Raw genomic sequence first — 6,469 nt, 5'->3', positions numbered from 1 at the left:
CGATTTGTTGTCCTGTGTATATGTTTTAATTGCAAATAGCTAAACATTTATATTTCTCTTTATATTTTTTGTACCTGCATGCCGGCCCGTCTACGGCTGGCCAGCAACCACTGACCCCACCCTTCTTCCCACCCCACCTCTCTGTCGTGTATAAAAACTTCTCACCATTTCTTTATACCAAATCTCTTTTCTTCTTCCCCAGAGAATACCAGAGAGAAATATCTCACCACCTCTCTCTCTCTTTCTCTTTCTCTCTAACATGCGCGTGCGCACACACACATCTATAGCCATGAGGCAGGCGAGAACATACTCTGCTATCCTCTCGGGTGGAGTGTCCGGGAGAATATCGGGCCACGTGTAATTGACCACCCCCAGCCATGGCTCAATTATACCAGAGGGGTCTTCGGTGCCCATTGAAGCAGCTCCGCTTGGCCGAGACCGAGGATCTCGGGGAAGCGGTGGAGAGGTGGTAGTGGGAGGAGAGGAGGGCAGCCATTCGAGCTAGGTTTTCGAAAGGAAAGAGATCGGTGTAAGCGTTCCCTCTCCCTCCCCGAAGCCATCTCGGTGATATCTTTTTTTTAGTGCGGGTGAGAAGAACAGAGAAAAAAAGAAAAAAAAAATAGAGGAAGAAAGAAGAGAAGGAGGAGTTTATTACCTAAGTTTGGTGAGGAATCAACAGGTTCTATGGGGTTTTGGAGCAGAGCAACGGGAGAGCAATGGGATGGGGTTTTGGAGCAGAGCGTTTTATAGAGCCGGAAATAAAGAAGACTCCTGTTCAACGGGTTGGGGTTTTGGAGCAGACAGCCAGAAACAAAGAAGACTCCTGTTCATCGGAAGTCTTCCTCCTCAACCAGCTCCAGATATATTTTTTTAAATTTTTTAATTTTTTTTATTTTTTTAATACTAGACATATCGTACGGGGGGCTTCTCTGTGGAGAGATCTTCATTTTATATTATATATATTAGATTCGTGGTATGTTTGTAATCTATTTATTAATACATAGTTACTTCTACTTGCAGGGGTACTATCGATTCGAGACTCTTCAGAAGGAGAAGGTTGGTCGTCGGACTTTTAAGGAGGTGGTCATATGGAGGTTCCGAGATGAGCTATACAGTCTTTGGTAGTCCATCATAGAGCACTCCAATTTTGAGTCACCATCGGACTGAAAGCCTTACACAGATCACTGGATACAGATGGACATATAAGAGGTCCTCTGCAACCAGTGGAGTACTGAGAAGTATTCTGGTAAGCGACAGAGGGCACGGCAAAAATCAATCAATCCAGTAGCATCTGATCAAGCACATTGGCGACTCCGTTAGCACACATATTGTGGTCGATACATTGATAAAAATTCTATACTTAAATTAATTTCATATGGAACTGATCATATGTATATTTAATTGATTTAATTTTATTATTTATTTATTATAGACACGGCAGCTGGATCGTGCATCAGGACAGTTGCAGATATGAGAGGCCACACATCATTATAGGAGGACTGATGATTACTTAGATCCTCGATCTCGACAGATCTGTTACTTAAAATATTATTTATTAAGTTTTTATATATACTGATATATATGGACTAATGAATTTCTAAACTATGCAAGTGGATTACGCGGAATATCTCGTATTGCGGCACGATGAAGATCCATCCTCTCAGCCCCTCCTTAACCTCAATGGATGGCTCAGGACCATCAGAGGGGGAGCAGGAGCCGAGTTATAGGATTTGACCATAGCTTTGGTCCTCCTACAGTTTGATACTCCTCTCAGGCTCGATGATTCAAACATAGGCTAACGCACATGTGGAGGAGGTCGTGCATAGACTTTGGAGCCAACAACTTCAGAGCTTCAGAAACATTATCCGCGATATGGTCATTGAGATTCTTCGAAATCTATATTTGCGTAATCAGCTGGGCTCGTTGTCGCGGCCATCATAGCAGGTAAGTTTATTAATAATTTTTTTATTTATTTTAAATTTTTATATTTAGAAGCTTTACATATTTAGATTTATGTCCGAAAAGAAGATTTAGAGGTTAAAAATTTAATCTAACCATTCAAACAATGGGTCGGAGGTATCTATAGCTCCGTATCAATGAATAAAATATATAGAAATAATATGTTCAAGATTCAGAGTAGTATATCAAAATATACATCTCTATATCGATATATATACTTTTATATCAAAATTTATTAATAATATTTTATTTTTTTTATTACAGAATGCTGGGACATTCGGCTCTTATCCACTAACTACTCGAGAGAACATACAGGAGCAGAAGGAGAATGAGAAGGACAACGAGGAGGATCGTACATGATTTTTTTAATATGTGTGTAATTTTGATACTTATAAAGCAGTATCTGTATGTAAAATTATATAATTTATATTTTTAATATAATATAATTAATTTTATATTTATGATCATGTTACATAATTATTATTTTATTTATAACAGATTTTAAAAAATATTATTACTTATTATTATGATTAAAGTAGATTTTAAAATATTTAATTATAATTTTTTAAAAAAATAAAAACTATTAGCGACGTAAATTGCCATCACTAATAATTTTTTAAATTTTAATTAAAAAATTTAAAAAATTATTACTGATGACAGTAGTGATGGAACTGCCGTCAGTAATATTTTTTTAACAGTTTAATTAAGAAAAAAAATTAAAATTATTAGTGATGGAAGTTTATCATTAATTATCTTTATTAGTGATGACGGATTTTGTTGGAATTTGTATGTCAGAGCATGCATGTGTGTTTCAATTTTTTTTTTTAAATTAAATGCCGCAGCAGAATAGAAGATTAAAATACTTTTAATCAATATCATGCATGCATAAAAATATAAACCACAAGGATCTACTTTATATGCTGAAATTGAACATGTGATCAAATTACCTACCTATTTCGTAATTTCTTTCTTCAAATTTGGATCTGAAAAAGAAGAGGCTCTCTTTTAGTCATGCAAGTATCCGACCTCTATGGATATCCACTCAGGATCAGTCTGGAACAGTCCACTTAAGATTAAAATTTTTTTCTAAGAAAATTCAGCCTGCGAATCTGAACGAAGCTTGGATCGCGATCAACTCTTTGATCCTTTTCTTGATCTTCTTCTTCTTTTCTTCTCTTACTTTTCTTTCCTTGGTTTATGCTTCTACCGTACACTGAAAACCAGTAAACAAGAGATACCCAACAGCCTTAGGCGTGGAAGATGTTGGGACGCCCAAGAGGTGGGGCGTTTGGACGCCCAAGGGAGAAAAGAAAGAGAGGAGAAGAGAGGATGTGGGGGCACTCCTATAAGGCATGTGGGTTGCTGGTTGTGATGTCTTGGGACCTTAGGAGAGGCCCTTTTAAATAGACATAAAGTTGAATCCTATTCAATCTCATAATACAAGTCCTACTTATATTAGGTTTCCTAATAACTTAAAGTTATTCAACTTCCATTAAGAAATCTATTAGATGCCAACTCTTGGAGTCTTTGCACCCACTAAATCACACCCCAAAATGTACCCAAAAGATGCCCTAATAAGGATTCACATGCCATCTAAAGCATGGTCACATCCAACTTGTTCAAATCATGGTGACGCCCCAACTTAACTATCAAGAAAATTAATTAAGGACTGGCATCCTTAATTCATTTGATCCAAAACCTTAGACACCCAACAATTAGAGTCCAATGAATTTAATTTATTTAGGTTATTAGTAGGTAATTAAGTTGAATTATCTTATCAAATAAAAAAATCAAATATAAAGAGAAAATTGGGTTCAACCATGTACTAGCAAGGTTACCTTGAACCCAATCGGATTTCTCTAAACCCAATTGATACTTCATAAGTCCAATTGCTTATTCCTGATCTAATCTCTTTGTTGTGTGACTCCATAAGTTCAATTTTATCTGATAGTGAGATATACAATGATCTCTATTAAAATATCATTGAAATTTTTTTTAATAGGTCGGAATAATTTTACTCTAACTCATCAAGGATTGTCGATCCTGAACAATCCTAATGAGCTTTCACAATCTACTAGTGACACTTAGCAGTATGTAGTGGCAACTCAGTAGAACCGAAAATGAACCTCAAGATGTAGTTAACATGTGATTCGGTCTCTTTATCTTAAGTTTCGATTAGATGACAGGTCATGGATAAATCGTCAAACCTCAATATCGGTCATATGATAGATTTGATCAGCTCAAGTTTAATTATGATTCCTATGGAAACTCTTTTCCATCAATCACACTGCTGTTGCTACAGATTCTCGAACTTAGCTTCTCAAATCTCATAGAACTATTTCTCTCTATTAAGATTGATAAATCCCATCTTGATGCGCATCCTACTCCTATAGTGGACCAACTGTCGCCAACATCCACTACAAAGGCTCATTGAGCACTTTGTTTATGTGTCAGTCAAATTTTAGCAGTCTCACTACAAACAGTCATACCATCTCAGATCAAAAGACTATTCAACAACAGCAGCATCAAAAACAATCACTGATGATCGAATAAAAATTCAAGTGATCTCTCATATGGTCACGCTCAGTACTAGTTGTTCTCTAATAACTACTAACACTTGTCGCTTAGTGTCTCTACACTGTAGACCAGAGACTCATTTATCCCGAAGAAAGTGATCTATACGTCGGTCTATCTGGATCAATTACCATCCTCATGATGATACTATGATTAGAAGCATTAGAAATTAAATATATATCTTTAATTCTCAACTCTTTGAGAATATGTATCGAAAGTTGATTTCATAGACGATTCAATAATACATCACACTTGAATGAAAAATAAATATATCCTTTTATTGATCAAATCAATGTATTAAGTATAAAATTATGTCCTAGATTTATTATAATGTGTCAGCCATATTGACTTCTACGGCATATATCTAACAATCTCCTATTTAGACTAAAGCCTATTGACCACTAATCTAAGTCCTATCTTCTTAAGGTGGACTTCTATTTTTGACTAGTTTAATTGCTTGGTCAGCAGATCTGCTGCGTTGTCCGCAGAGTCTACTCTTCACATCTTGATATGTTTCTTTTCAAGGTAGTCGTATATGATATGATACCACTGCTCGATGTGTTTTGATTTCTGATGAGATCTTGACTCCTTAGCAAGTGCTATGGTTCCATTGTTATTACAATAAAGTGGTATGCCATCCGATATCATAACCTCAAGTTTTGTAACGAATTTTTTGAACTAGAAGCCTTCCTTTGCAGCATCCGAAGCAGCGACATATTCAGCTTCTGTGGTCGAATCCACATGATGGATTGCTTAAAACTCTTCCAGCTGACTGTGCCACCATTGCAAATGAATACATATTCTGACGTAGACTTTCTATCATCAGGATTAGACATGAAGTCAAATCAGTATATCCATCGACTCGCAACTCAGAATCTCCTCCAAAGGTCAAGAACAAATCCTTAGTCCTTCTTAAGTACTTAAGAATGTTCTTCACAGCTATCTAGTGCTCCTCGTATGGATTCGACTAATACCTGCTCGTCGCACTCACAGCAAGGATAATATCAGGTCGAGTACACAGCATGGCATACATGAGACTTTCTATGGCTGAGGCATAAGAAATCCTACTCATGCATTGAACTTTCTCAGATGTGGTCGGACACATCATCTTGAAAAGATTAATACCATGCCTAAGAGATAAAATTTTTTTTTTAGAGTTTTTCATACTGAACCTCTTCAGCATCTTCTTTATGTACAGCTTTTGTGACAGGCCTAGTATTCTTTTAGATCTATCGCTATAGATCTTTATTCTGAGAATATAGGATGCTTTCCTTAGGTCTTTCATGGAGAATTCCTTGGATAACCATCTTTTGACCATGGTCAGTATAGGAATATCATTTTCAATGAGGAGAATAGCATCCACGTACAATACGATGAATGTTATTGCTCTCCCATGACCCTTTTGTACATGTAAGGCTTCTCTTCATTTTTTATGAAATCAAATGATTTGATCGCATCATCAAAATGATGATTCTAACTCCGAGAAGCTTGCTTTAATCCATATATAGACTTTTGCAGCTTGCAAACTCTGTGATCACCATCACCAGATGTGGAAAACCAAAGACTACTCCATATAGATATCTTCCTCAAGATATCCATTCAGAAAAGCAGTTTTCACATCTATCTGCCAGATTTCATAATCATAGTAAGTTGCAACAGCAAGCAGAGTGCAGATGGCTTTCAGCATGGCTACGGATGAGAAGATTTCTTGATAGTCAATGCCCTCGCACTGACTATAACCTTTTGCCACAAGTCTAGCATTATAGATCTCTACCTTACCATCGGTACTTATTTTCTTTTTTAGATCCACTTACACCCAATGGGTATGATACCCTCAGGTGGATCCACTAAGGTCCAAACTTAGTTCGAGTGCATCGAATCAATTTCTGATTTCATTCTATCTAACTATTTTTCAAAAAAATGATGTCAAACATCG

At 36.5% G+C, this 6,469-nt stretch overlaps 1 long non-coding RNA gene across 2 annotated transcripts; it reads left to right on the top strand.

Moving 5' to 3' along the window:
- The first annotated feature begins 205 nt into the window (after window positions 1-205).
- On the top strand, window positions 206-2,537 carry LOC109506671 (uncharacterized). 2 transcript variants are annotated; one of them, XR_002166147.2, is made up of 3 exons: window positions 206-1,333; window positions 1,433-1,944; window positions 2,224-2,537. It is a non-coding gene; the product is annotated as an uncharacterized lncRNA (long non-coding RNA). The 2 variants fall into 2 exon arrangements; XR_012137198.1 differs by having other exon boundaries at window positions 206-529; window positions 1,021-1,944; window positions 2,224-2,536.
- The last annotated feature ends 3,932 nt before the right edge of the window (window positions 2,538-6,469 follow it).

Source organism: Elaeis guineensis, chromosome 15, assembly GCF_000442705.2.
Source record: "Elaeis guineensis isolate ETL-2024a chromosome 15, EG11, whole genome shotgun sequence".
NCBI lineage: Eukaryota > Viridiplantae > Streptophyta > Magnoliopsida > Arecales > Arecaceae > Elaeis > Elaeis guineensis.
This window is presented reverse-complemented; position numbering and strand designations above follow the sequence as displayed.